The 13,541-nt window shown below is 59.7% G+C and overlaps 1 non-coding gene across 1 annotated transcript; it reads left to right on the forward strand.

Annotated features, from left to right (window-relative positions):
- The first annotated feature begins 3,579 nt into the window (after positions 1–3,579).
- On the forward strand, positions 3,580–3,698 carry LOC134629866 (5S ribosomal RNA). Its single transcript, XR_010094098.1, has one exon. It is a non-coding gene; the product is annotated as a 5S ribosomal RNA (ribosomal RNA).
- Positions 3,699–13,541: the final 9,843 nt, after the last annotated feature.

Here is a 13,541-nt window from a genome sequence, read left to right on the forward strand (position 1 = left end):
TGTGGCTCTGGCTGAGGCAATCTACAACACACCAGGGCCTGTGCTTCCGGATGTGGACCTGTGCAGCCAGCTTAGGCCACCTACACAACACCAAGGCCTGTGGCTCTGGCTGAGGCCATGGACAGCTCACCAGGGCCTGTGGCTTTGTCTGAGGCCATGTACACCACACCAGGGCCTGTGGCTCTGGATGAGGTCGTCTACAACACACCAAGGACTGTGCTGCTGGATGAGGCAATGTTCATCACACCAGGTCCTGTGCTGCTGGCTGAGGCTATGGACACCACACCAAGGCCTGTGGTGCTGGCTGAGGCCAACTACACCAAACAAGGGACTGTGCTTCTGTCTGAGGCCATCTACACCACACCAGGGCCAGTGCTTCTGGCTGAGGCCATGTACACCACACCAGGGCCTGTGCTGCTGGCTGTGGACCTGTGCAGCCAGCTTAGGCCACCTACACCACACCATGGCCCGTGGCTCTGGCTGAGCCCGTCTACATCACACCAGGGCCTGTGCTACTGGCTGAGGCCATGGACACCACACCAAGGCCTGTGCTGCTGGCTGAGGCCATGTACACCACACAGAGCCTGTGGCTCTGGATGAGGCCGTCTACAACACACCAAGGGCTGTGCTGCTGGATGAGGCCATGTTCATCACCCCTGGGCCTGTGCTACTGGCTGAGGCAAACTACATCACACAGGACCTGTGCAGCCGGCTTAGGCCACCTACACCACACCAGGGCCTGTGCTGCTGGTTGAGGCCAACTACACCACACCAGGGCCTTTGACTCTGGCTGAGGCCATGTACACCACACAGGGCCTGTGGCTCTGGTTGAGGCCATGTACACCACACAAGTACTGCGCTGCTGGCTGAGGCAACTACACCACAACTGGGCCTGTGGCGCTGGAAGCGGCCATCTACAACACACCAAGGGCTGTGCTGCTGGATGAGGCTATGGACACCACACCAGGGCCTGTGGCTCTGGCTGATGTCAGCTACACCACACCAGGGCCTGTGCTTCTGGCTGAGGCCAACTTCACCACACCAGGGCCTGTGCTTCTGGCTGTGGACCTGTGCAGCCGGTCTAGGCTATCTACACCAAGCCAGGGCCAGAGGCTCTGGCTGATGCCGTCTACATCACACCAGGGCCTGTGGTTCTTGCTGAGGCCATGGACACCTCACCAGGGCCTGTCGCACTGTCTGAGGCCGTCTACAACACACCAAGGACTGTGCTCCTGGATGAGGCTATGGACACCACACCAGGGCCTGTGCTGCTAGCTGAGGCCAACTACACCACACCTGGGCCTGTGCTGCTGGCGGTGGACCTGTGAAGCCAGCTTAGGCCACCTACACCACACCAGGGCCTGTGCTGCTGGCTGAGGCCATGTACACCACACAGGTCTTGCGCTGCTGGCTGAGGCAACCTACACCACAACTGGGCCTGTGGCCCTGGAAGAGGCCGTCTACAACACACCAAGGGCTGTGCTGCTGGATGAGGCTATGGACACCACCCCAGGGCCTGTGGCTCTGGCTGACGTCAGCTACACCACACCAGGGCCTGTGCTTCTGGCTGAGGCCAACTACACCACACCAGGGCCTGTGCTTCTGGCTGTGGACCTTTGCAGCCGGTTTAGGCTATCTACACCAAACCAGGGCCAGAGGCTCTGGCTGATGCCGTCTGCATCACACCAGGGCCTGTGCTTCTTGCTGAGGCCATGGACACCTCACCAGGGCCTGTGGCTTTGTCTGAGGCCATGTACACCACACCAGGGCCTGTGGCTCTGGCTGAGGCCGTCTACAACACACCAAGGACTGTGCTGCTGGATGAGGCAATGTTCATCACACCAGGTCCTGTGCTTCTGGCTGAGGCCACCTACACCACACAGGACCTGTGCTGCTGGCTGAGGCTATAGACACCACACCAGGGCCTTTGCTGCTGGCTGAGGCCAACTACACCACACCAGGGCCTGTGCTTCTTGCTGAGGCCATGGACACCACATCAGGGGCTGTGCTACTGGCTGAGGCACACTACACCACACAGGACCTGTGCAGCCGGCTTAGGCCACCTACACCACACTAGGGCCTGTGCAGCAGCACACACCAGGGCCTGTGCTTCTGGCTGAGGCCAACTACACCACACCAGGGCCTGTGCTACTGGTTGAGGCCAAGTACACCACACAAGGGCCTGTGTCTCTGGCTGAAACCATCTACACCACACCAGGGCCTGTGCCTCTAGCTGAGGCAATGTACACCACACCAGGGCCTGTGCTGCTGGCTGTGCACCTGTGCAGCCAGCTTAGGCAACCTACACCACACCAGGGCCTGTGCTACTGGATGAGGCCATGGACACCAAACCAAGGCCTGTGCTGCTGGCTGAGGCTATGGACACCACACCAGTGCCTGTGGCTACTGGCTGAGGCCATGTACACCACCGCCGGGCCTTTGATGCTGGCTGAGGCCAACTACACCACAGCAGGACCTGTGGCTCTGGCTGAGGCCATCTACATCACACCAGGGCCAGTGCTTCTGGCTGAGGCCATGGACACCACACCAGGACCTGTGCTGCTGGCTGAGGCCAACTACACCACAACAGGAGCTGTGCTGCTGGCTGAGCTATGGACACCACACCAGGGCCTGTGCTGCTTGCTGTGGGCCTGTAGCTCTGGCGTAGGCCATGAACACCACACCAGGGTCTCTGGCTCTGGCTGAGGCAATCTACAACACACCAGGGCCTGTGCTTCCGGATGTGGACCTGTGCAGCCAGCTTAGGCCACCTACACAACACCAAGGCCTGTGGCTCTGGCTGAGGCCATGGACAGCTCACCAGGGCCTGTGGCTTTGTCTGAGGCCATGTACACCACACCAGGGCCTGTGGCTCTGGATGAGGCCGTCTACAACACACCAAGGACTGTGCTGCTGGATGAGGCAATGTTCATCACACCAGGTCCTGTGCTGCTGGCTGAGGCTATGGACACCACACCAGGGCCTGTGGTGCTGGCTGAGGCCAACTACACCAAACAAGGGCCTGTGGCTCTGTCTGAGGCCATCTGCACAACAACAGGGCCAGTGCTTCTGGCTGAGGCCATGGACACCACACCAGGGCCTGTGCTGCTGGCTGAGGCCATGGACACCACACCAGGACCTGTGGTGCTGGCTGAGGCCAACTACACCCCACCAGGGCATGTGGCTCTGTCTGAGGCCATCTACACCACACCAGGTCCTGTGCTTCTGGCTGAGGCCATGGATACCACAACAGGACCTGTTCTGTTGGCTGAGGCTATGGACACCACACCAGTGCCTGTGGCTCTGGCTGAGGCCATGTACACCACCCCCGGGCCTTTGATGCTGGCTGAGGCCAACTACACCACACCAGGTCCTGTGGATCTGGCTGAGGCCGTCTACAACACACCAAGGGTTGTGGGGCTGGTCAAACGCTTAAATGAGTCCTTTGGTTAGGGTATTAGGCAAGCATGCAGTTACCGTTAACGGTGTAGTTAAATTGGAGGCTTGTGTTCATAACTTTGAGTACTGGGCACCTCACCACTTGATACCATAAATTGACGCTTTGTGCTGGAGCCAGCAACGTACGGCCATACCGCCTTGGCAACGCCCGATCTCGTCTGATCTCGGAAGCTAAGCACGGTTGGGCTTGGTTAGTACTTGAATGGGAGACTGCATGGGAATACCAGGTGCTGTAAGCATTTACTTTTCATGTCACTGAGCTGGTTTTGATCCAGAGAAGGAGGGTGTTGAAAGACCCAAAGCAGCGGTCCATTAATAATGCCACATTAACGACATACCTTTTGGCTGTTTTCAGCAATGTCTTGTGCTGCTGTGTGAGTCCATCCGCACCACACCGAGGCCTATTCTGCTAACATAGGTCATCTACATTACACCAGGGCCTGTGCTTCTGGCTGTGGACCTGTGCAGCCAGCTTAGGCCACCTACACCACACCAGGGCCTGTGGCTCTGGCTGAGGCCGTCAACATCACACCAGGGCCTGTGCTACTGGCTGAGGCCATGGACACCACACCAAGACCTGTGCTGCTGGCTGAAGCTATGGACACCACACCAGGGCATTTGGCTCTGGCTGAGACCATGAACACCACACCAGGGCCTGTGGCTCTGGCTGAGGCCAGCTACACCACACCACAGCCAGTGCTTCTGGCTGAGGCCATGGACACCACACCAGGCACTGTACTGCTGGCTGTGGACCTGTGCAGCCAGCTTAGGCCACCTACACCACACCATGGCCTGTGGCTCTGGCTGAAGCAGTTTACATCACACCAGGGCCTGTGCTACTGGCTGAGGCCATGTACACCACACAGGGCCTGTGCTGCTGGCTGAGGCAACCTACACCACAACAGGGCCTGTGGCTCCTGATGAGGCCGTCTACAACACACCGAGGGCCTGTGTCTCTGGATGAGACCATCTACACCACAACAGGGCCTGTGCCTCTAGCTGAGGCCATGTACACCACACCAGGGCTTGTGCTGCTGGCGGTGGACCTGTGCAGCCAGCTTAGGCCACCTACACCACACCAGGGCATGTGCTGCTGGCTGAGGCCAAGGAAACCACACCAAGGCCTGTGCTTCTGGCTGTGGACCTTTGCAGCTGGTTTAGGCTATCTACACCAAACCAGGGCCAGAGGCTCTGGCTGATGCCGTCTGCATCACACCAGGGCCTGTGCTTCTTGCTGAGGCCATGGACACCTCACCAGGGCCTGTGGCTTTGTCTGAGGCCATGTACACCACACCAGGGCCTTTGGCTCTGGCTGAGGCCGTCTACAACACACCAAGGACTGTGCTGCTGGATGAGGCAATGTTCATCACACCAGGTCCTGTGCTTCTGGCTGAGGCCACCTACACCACACAGGACCTGTGCTGCTGGCTGAGGCTATAGACACCACACCAGGGCCTTTGCTGCTGGCTGAGGCCATCTACACCACACCAGGGCCTGTGGATCTGTCTGAGGCCATCTAAATCCAACAAGGGCAAGTGCTTCTGGCTGAGGCCATGGACGCCACATCAGGACCTGTGCTGCTGGCTGTGGACCTGTGCAGCCTGCTTAGGCCACCTACACCACACCAGGGCCTGTGGCTCTGGCTGAGGCTGTCTACATCACAATAGGGCCTGTGCTACTGGCTGAGGCCATGGACACCACACCAAGACCTGTGCTGCTGGCTGAAGCTATGGACACCACACCAGGGCATTTGGCTCTGGCTGAGGCCATGAACGCCACACCAGGGCCTGTGGCTCTGGCTGAGGCCAGCTACACCACACCACGGCCAGTGCTTCTGAGTGAGGCCATGGAAACCACACCAGGCCATGTACTGCTGGCTGTGGACCTGTGCAGCCAGTTTAGGCCACCTACACCATACCAGGGCCTGAGGCTCTGGCTGAGGCCGGCTACATCACACCAGGGCCTGTGTTTCTTGCTGAGGCCGTCTACAACACATCAGGGCCTGTGTTACTGGCTGAGGCAAACTACACCACACAGGACCAGTGCAGCCGGCTTAAGCCACCTACACCACACCAGGGCCTGTGGCTCTGTCTGAGGCCGTCTACAGCACACCAGGGCCTGTGCTGCTGGTTGAGGCCAACTACACCACACCAGGGCCTGTGGATCTGTCTGAGGACATGGACAGCCAACCAGGGCCAGTGCTGCTGACTGAGGCTATGGACACCACACCAGGGCCTGTGCTGCTGGCTGAGGCCAACTACACCACACCAGGGCCTGTCGCTCTGGCTGAGGCCATGTACACCACACAGGGCCTGTGGCTCTGGTTGAGGCCATGTACACCACACAGGTATTGCGCTGCTGGCTGAGGCAACCTACAGCACAACTGGGCCGGTGGAACTGGAAGAGGCCTTCTACAACACAAAAAAGGGCTGTGCTGCTGGATGAGGCTATGGACACCACCCCAGGGCCTGTGGCTCTGGCTGACGTCAGCTACACCACACCAGGGTCTGCGCTTCTGGCTGAGGCCAATTACACCACACCAGGGCCACAGCTTCTGGCTGAGGCCATGGACACCTCACCAGGGCCTGTGGCTTTGTCTGAGGCCATGTACACCACACCAGGGCCTGTGGCTCTGGCTGAGGCCGTCTACAACACACCAAGAACTGTGCTGCTGGATGAGGCAATGTTCATCACACCAGGTCCTGTGCTTCTGGCTGAGGCCACCTACACCACACATGACCTGTGCTGCTGGCTGAGGCTATAGACACCACACCAGGGCCTTTGTTGCTGGCTGAGGCCAACTACACCACACAAGGGCCTGAGGCTCTGGCTGAGACCATCTACACCACACCATGGCCTGTGACTCTAGATGAGGCCATGTACACCACACCAGGGCCTGTGCTGCTGGCTGTGGACCTGTGCAGCCAGTTTAGGCCACCTACACCATACCAGGGCCTGACGCTCTGGCTGAGGCCATGTACACCACACCAGGGCCTGTGCTTCTTGCTGAGGCCATGGACACCACATCAGGGCCTGTGCTACTGGCTGAGGCAAACTACACCACACAGGACTTGTGCAGCCGGCTTAGGCCACCTACACCACACCAGGGCCTGTGCAGCAGCACACACCAGGGCCTGTGCTTCTGGCTGAGGCCAACTACACCACACCAGGGCCTGTGCTGCGGGTCAGGCCAAGTACACCACACAAGGGCTTGTGTCTCTGGCTGAGACCATCTACACCACACCAGGGCCTGTGCCTCTAGCTGAGGCAATGTACACCACACCAGGGCTTGTGCTGCTCGCTGTGGACCTGTGCAGCCAGCTTAGGCAACCTACACCACACCAGGGCCTGTGCTACTGGCTGAGGCCATGGACACCACACCAAGGCCTGTGCTGCTGGCTGAGGCTATGGACACCACACCAGTGCCTGTGGCTACTGGCTGAGGCCATGTAAACCACGGCCGGGCTTTGATGCTGGCTGAGGCCAACTACACCACAGCAGGACCTGTGGCTCTGGCTGAGGCCATCTACATCACACCAGGGCCAGTGCTTCTGGCTGAGGCCATGGACACCACACCAGGGCCTGTGCTGCTGGCTGAGGCCATCTACACCACACCAGGACTTGTGCTGCTGGCTGAGGCCAACTACACCCCACCAGGGCATGTGGCTCTGTCTGAGGCCATCTACACCACACCAGGGCCAGTGCTTCTGGCTGAGGCCATGGAGAGCACAACAGGACCTGTGCCGCTGGCTGAGCTATGGACACCACACCAGGGCCTGTGCTGCTTGCTGTGGGCCTGTAGCTCTGGCGTAGGCCATGAACACCACAACAGGGTCTGCGACTCTGGCTGAGGCAATCTACAACACACCAAGGCCTGTGCTTCCGGATGTGGACCTGTGCAGCCAGCTTAGGCCACCTACACAACACCAAGGCCTGTGGCTCTGGCTGAGGCCATGGACAGCTCACCAGGGCCTGTGGCTTTGTCTGAGGCCATGTACACCACACCACGGCCTGTGGCTCTGGATGAGGCCGTCTACAACACACCAAGGACTGTGCTGCTGGATGAGGCAATGTTCATCACACCAGGTCCTGTGCTGCTGGCTGAGGCTATGGACACCACACCAGGGCCTGTGGTGCTGGCTGAGGCCAACTACACCAAACAAGGGCCTGTGGCTCTATCTGAGGCCATCTACACCACACCAGGGCCACTGCTTCTGGCTGAGGCCATGGACACCACACCAGGGCCTGTGCTGCTGGCTGAGGCCATCTACACCACACCAGGACCTGTGCTGCTGGCTGAGGCCAACTACACCCCACCAGGGCATGTGGCTCTGTCTGAGGCCATCTACACCACACCAGGGCCAGTGCTTCTGGCTGAGGCCATGGACACCACACCAGGCACTGTACTGCTGGCTTTGGACCTGTGCAGCCAGCTTAGGCCACCTACATCACACCATGGCCTGTGGCTCTGGCTGAAGCAGTTTACATCACACCAGGGCCTGTGCTACTGGCTGAGGCCATGTACACCACACAGGGCCTGTGCTGCTGGCTGAGGCAACCTACACCACAACAGGGCCTGTGGCTCCTGATGAGGCCGTCTACAACACACCGAGGGCCTGTGTCTCTGGATGAGACCATCTACACCACAACAGGGCCTGTGCCTCTAGCTAGGGCCATGTACACCACACCAGGGCCTGTGCTGCTGGCGGTGGACCTGTGCAGCCAGCTTAGGCCACCTACACCACACCAGGGCCTGTGCTGCTGGCTGAGGCCAAGGACACCACACCAAGGCCTGTGCTGCTGGCTGAGGCTATGGAGACCACCCCAGAGCCTGTGGCTCTGGCTGAGGCCATGTACACCACACAGGGCCTGTGGCTCTGGATGAGGCCGTCTACAACACACCAGGGCCTGTGGCTCTGTCTGAGGCCATCTACACCACACAGGACCTGTGCTGCTAGCTGAGGCTATGGACACCACACCAGGGCCTGTGCTGCTGGCTAAGGCTATGGACACCAGCCCAGGGCCTTTGGCTCTGGATGAGGCCATGTTCATCACCCCAGGGCCTGTGCTGCTGTCTGAGGCAACCTAAACCACACCATGGTCCTGTGGCTCTGGAAGAGGCCGTCTACAACACACCAAGAGCTGTGCTGCTGGATGAGGCCATGTTCATCACCCCCGGGCCTCTGCTGCTGGCTGAGGCCACCTACACCACAGTAGGACCTGTGCTGCTGGATGAGGCTATGGACACCACACCAGGGCCTGTGGCTGTGGCTGACGTCAGCTACACCACACCAGGGCCTGTGCTTCTGGCTGACGCCAACTACACCAAACCAGGGACTGTGCTTTTGGCTGTGGACCTGTGCAGCCGGTTTAGGCCACCTAAACCGAACCAGGGCTTGAGGCTCTGGCTGAGGCCGTCTACATCACACCAGGACCTGTGCTACTGGCTGAGGCCATGGACACCTCACCAGGGCCTGTGGCTTTGTCTGAGGCCATGTACACCACACCAGGGCGTGTGGCTCTGGCTGAGGCCGTCTACAACACACCAAGGACTGTGCTGCTGGATGAGGCAATGTTCATCACACCAGGTCCTGTGCTTCTGGCTGAAGCCACCTACACCACACAGGACCTGTGCTGCTGGCTGAGGCTATGTACACCACACCAGGGCCTGTGCTTCTGGCTGAGGCCAACTACACCACACCAGGGCCTGTGCTTCTGGCTGAGGCCAATTAAACCACACCAGGGCCTGTGCTTCTGGCTGTGGAACTGTGCAGCCAGCTTAGGCCACCTACACCAAACCAGGGCCTGAGGCTCTGGCTGAGGCCGTCTACATCACACCAGGGCCAGTGCTTCTTGCTGAGGCCATGGACACCACACCAGGGCTTTTGCTACTGGCTGAGGCAAACTACACCACACAGGACCAGTGCAGCCGGCTTTGGCCACCAACACCACACCAGGGCCTGTGCTGCTGGTTGAGGCATACTACACCACAAAGGGGCTGTGGATCTGTCTGAGGCCATCTACTTCCAACCAGGGCTAGTCCTTCTGGCTGAGGCCATGGACACCACACCAGGGCCTGTGCTGCTGGCTGAGGCCAACTACACCACACCAGGGCCTGTGGCTCTGGCTGAGGCCATCTACACCACACAGGACCTGTGCTGGTGGCTGAGTATATGGACACCACACCAGGGCCTGTGCTGCTGGCTGAGGCCAGCTACACCACACATGGGCCTGTGTCTCTGGCTGAGACCATCTACACCACACCAGGGCCTGTGCCTCTAACTGAGGCCATGTACACCACACCAGGGCTTGTGCTGCTGGCTGTGGACCTGTGCAGCCAGCTTAGGCTACCAACACCACACCAGGGCCTTTGCTACTGGCTGAGGCCATGGACACCACACCAAGGCCTGTGCTGCTGGCTGAGGCTATGGACACCACACCAGTGCCTGTGGCTCTGGCTGAGGCCGTCTACACCACCCAAGGGCCTGTGGCTCTGGCTGAGACCATCTACACCACACCATGGCCTGTGACTCTAGATGAGGACATGTACACCACACCAGGGCCTGTGCTGCTGGCTGTGGACCTGTGCAGCAAGCTAGGCCACCTACACCACACCATGGGCTGTGGCTCTGGCTGAGCCCGTCTACATCACACCAGGGCCTGTGCTACTGGCTGAGGCCATGGACACCACACCAAGGCCTGTGCTGCTGGCTGAGGCAATGTACAGCACACTGAGCCTGTGGCTCTGGATGAGGCCGTCTACAACACACCAAGGGCTGTGCTGCTGGGTGAGGCCATGTTCATCACCCCGGGGCCTGTGCTACTGGCTGAGGCAAACTACATCACACAGGACCTGTGCAGCCGGCTTAGGCCACCTAGACCACACCAGGGCCTTTGGCTCTGGCTGAGGCAACTACACCACAACTGGGCCTGTGGTGCTGGAATCGGCCATCTACAACACACCAAGGGCTGTGCTGCTGGATGAGGCTATGGACACCACACCAGGGCCTGTGGCTCTGGCTGACGTCAGCTACACCACACCAGGGCCTGTGCTTCTGGCTGAGGCCAACTTCACCACACCAGGACCTGTGCTGCTGGCTGAGGCCAACTACACCCCACCAGGGCATGTGGCTCTGTCTGAGGCCATCTACACCACACCAGGGCCAGTGCTTCTGGCTGAGGCCATGGACACCACACCAGGCACTGTACTGCTGGCTTTGGACCTGTGCAGCCAGCTTAGGCCACCTACACCACACCATGGCCTGTGGCTCTGGCTGAAGCAGTTTACATCACACCAGGGCCTGTGCTACTGGCTGAGGCCATGTACACCACACAGGGCCTGTGCTGCTGGCTGAGGCAACCTACACCACAACAGGGCCTGTGGCTCCTGATGAGGCCGTCTACAACACACCGAGGGCCTGTGTCTCTGGATGAGACCATCTACACCACAACAGGGCCTGTGCCTCTAGCTAAGGCCATGTACACCACACCAGGGCCTGTGCTGCTGGCGGTGGACCTGTTCAGCCAGCTTAGGCCACCTACACCACACCAGGGACTGTGCTGCTGGCTGAGGCCAAGGACACCACACCAAGGCCTGTGCTGCTGGCTGAGGCTATGGAGACCACCCCAGAGCCTTTGGCTCTGGCTGAGGCCATGTACACCACACAGGGCCTGTGGCTCTGGATGAGGCCGTCTACAACACACCAGGGCCTGTGGCTCTGTCTGAGGCCATCTACACCACACAGGACCTGTGCTGCTGGCTTAGGCTATGGACACCACACCAAGGGCTGTGCTGCTGGCTAAGGCTATGGACACCAGCCCAGGGCCTTTGGCTCTGGATGAGGCCATGTTCATCACCCCAGGGCCTGTGCTGCTGTCTGAGGCAACCTACACCACACCATGGTCCTGTGGCTCTGGAAGAGGCCGTCTACAACACACCAAGGGCTGTGCTGCTGGATGAGGCCATGTTCATCACCCCCGGGCCTCTGCTGCTGGCTGAGGCCACCTACACCACAGTAGGACCTGTGCTGCTGGATGAGGCTATGGACACCACACCAGGGCCTGTGGCTGTGGCTGACGTCAGCTACACCACACCAGGGCCTGTGCTTCTGGCTGACGCCAACTACACCAAACCAGGGCCTGTGCTTTTGGCTGTGGACCTGTGCAGCCGGTTTAGGCCACCTAAACCGAACCAGGGCTTGAGGCTCTGGCTGAGGCCGTCTACATCACACCAGGACCTGTGCTACTGGCTGAGGCCATGGACACCTCACCAGGGCCTGTGGCTTTGTCTGAGGCCATGTACACCACACCAGGGCCTGTGGCTCTGGCTGAGGCCGTCTACAACACACCAAGGACTGTGCTGCTGGATGAGGCAATGTTCATCACACCAGGTCCTGTGCTTCTGGCTGATGCCACCTACACCACACAGGACCTGTGCTGCTGGCTGAGGCTATGTACACCACACCAGGGCCTGTGCTTCTGGCTGAGGCCAACTACACCACACCAGGGCCTGTCCTTCTGGCTGAGGCCAATTAAACCACACCAGGGCCTGTGCTTCTGGCTGTGGAACTGTGCAGCCAGCTTAGGCCACCTACACCAAACCAGGGCCTGAGGCTCTGGCTGAGGCCGTTTACATCACACCAGGGCCAGTGCTTCTTGCTGAGGCCATGTACACCACACCAGGGCTTGTGCTGCTCGCTGTGGACCTGTGCAGCCAGCTTAGGCAACCTACACCACACCAGGGCCTGTGCTACTGGCTGAGGCCATGGACACCACACCAAGGCCTGTGCTGCTGGCTGAGGCTATGGACACCACACCAGTGCCTGTGGCTACTGGCTGAGGCCATGTACACCACCCCCGGGCCTTTGATGCTGGCTGAGGCCAACTACACCACAGCAGGACCTGTGGCTCTGGCTGAGGCCATCTACATCACACCAAGGGCTGTGCTGCTGGATGAGGCTATGGACACCACCCCAGGGCCAGTGGCTCTGGCTGACGTCAGCTACACCACACCAGGGCCTGCGCTTCTGGCTGAGGCCAACTACACCACACCAGGGCCTGTGCTGCTGGCTGAGGCCATCTACACCACACCAGGGCCAGTGCTTCTGGCTGAGGCCATGGACACCACAACAGGACCTGTGCTGCTGGCTGAGCTATGGACACCACACCAGGGCCTGTGCTGCTTGCTGTGGGCCTGTAGCTCTGGCGTAGGCCATGAACACCACACCAGGGTCTGTGACTCTGGCTGAGGCAATCTACAACACACCAAGGCCTGTGCTTCCGGATGTGGACCTGTGCAGCCAGCTTAGGCCACCTACACAACACCAAGGCCTGTGGCTCTGGCTGAGGCCATGGACAGCTCACCAGGGCCTGTGGCTTTGTCTGAGGCCATGTACACCACACCAGGGCCTGTGGCTCTGGATGAGGCCGTCTACAACACACCAAGGACTGTGCTGCTGGATGAGGCAATGTTCATCACACCAGGTCCTGTGCTGCTGGCTGAGGCTATGGACACCACACCAGGGCCTGTGGTGCTGGCTGAGGCCAACTACACCAAACAAGGGCCTGTGGCTCTGTCTGAGGCCATCTACACCACACCAGGGCCACTGCTTCTGGCTGAGGCCATGGACACCACACCAGGGCCTGTGCTGCTGGCTGAGGCCATCTTCACCACACCAGGACCTGTGCTGCTGGATGAGGCCAACTACACCCCACCAGGGCATGTGGCTCTGTCTGAGGCCATCTACACCACACCAGGGCCAGTGCTTCTGGCTGAGGCCATGGACACCACACCAAGGCCTGTGCTTCTGGCTGAGGCTATGGACACCACACCAGTGCCTGTGGCTCTGGCTGAGGCCAACTACACCACACCAGGTCCTGTGGATCTGGCTGAGGCCGTCTACAACACACCAAGGGTTGTGGGGCTGGTCAAACGCTAAAATGAGTCCTTTGGTTAGGTTATTAGGCAAGCATGCAGTTACCGTTAACAGTGTAGTTAAATTGGAGGCTTGTGTTCATAACTTTGAGTACTGGGCACCTCACTACTTGATACCATAAATTGACGCTTTGTGCTGGAGCCAGCA

This window comes from Pelmatolapia mariae, linkage group LG6 (genome assembly GCF_036321145.2).
Source record: "Pelmatolapia mariae isolate MD_Pm_ZW linkage group LG6, Pm_UMD_F_2, whole genome shotgun sequence".
In the NCBI taxonomy this organism is placed as follows: domain Eukaryota; kingdom Metazoa; phylum Chordata; class Actinopteri; order Cichliformes; family Cichlidae; genus Pelmatolapia; species Pelmatolapia mariae.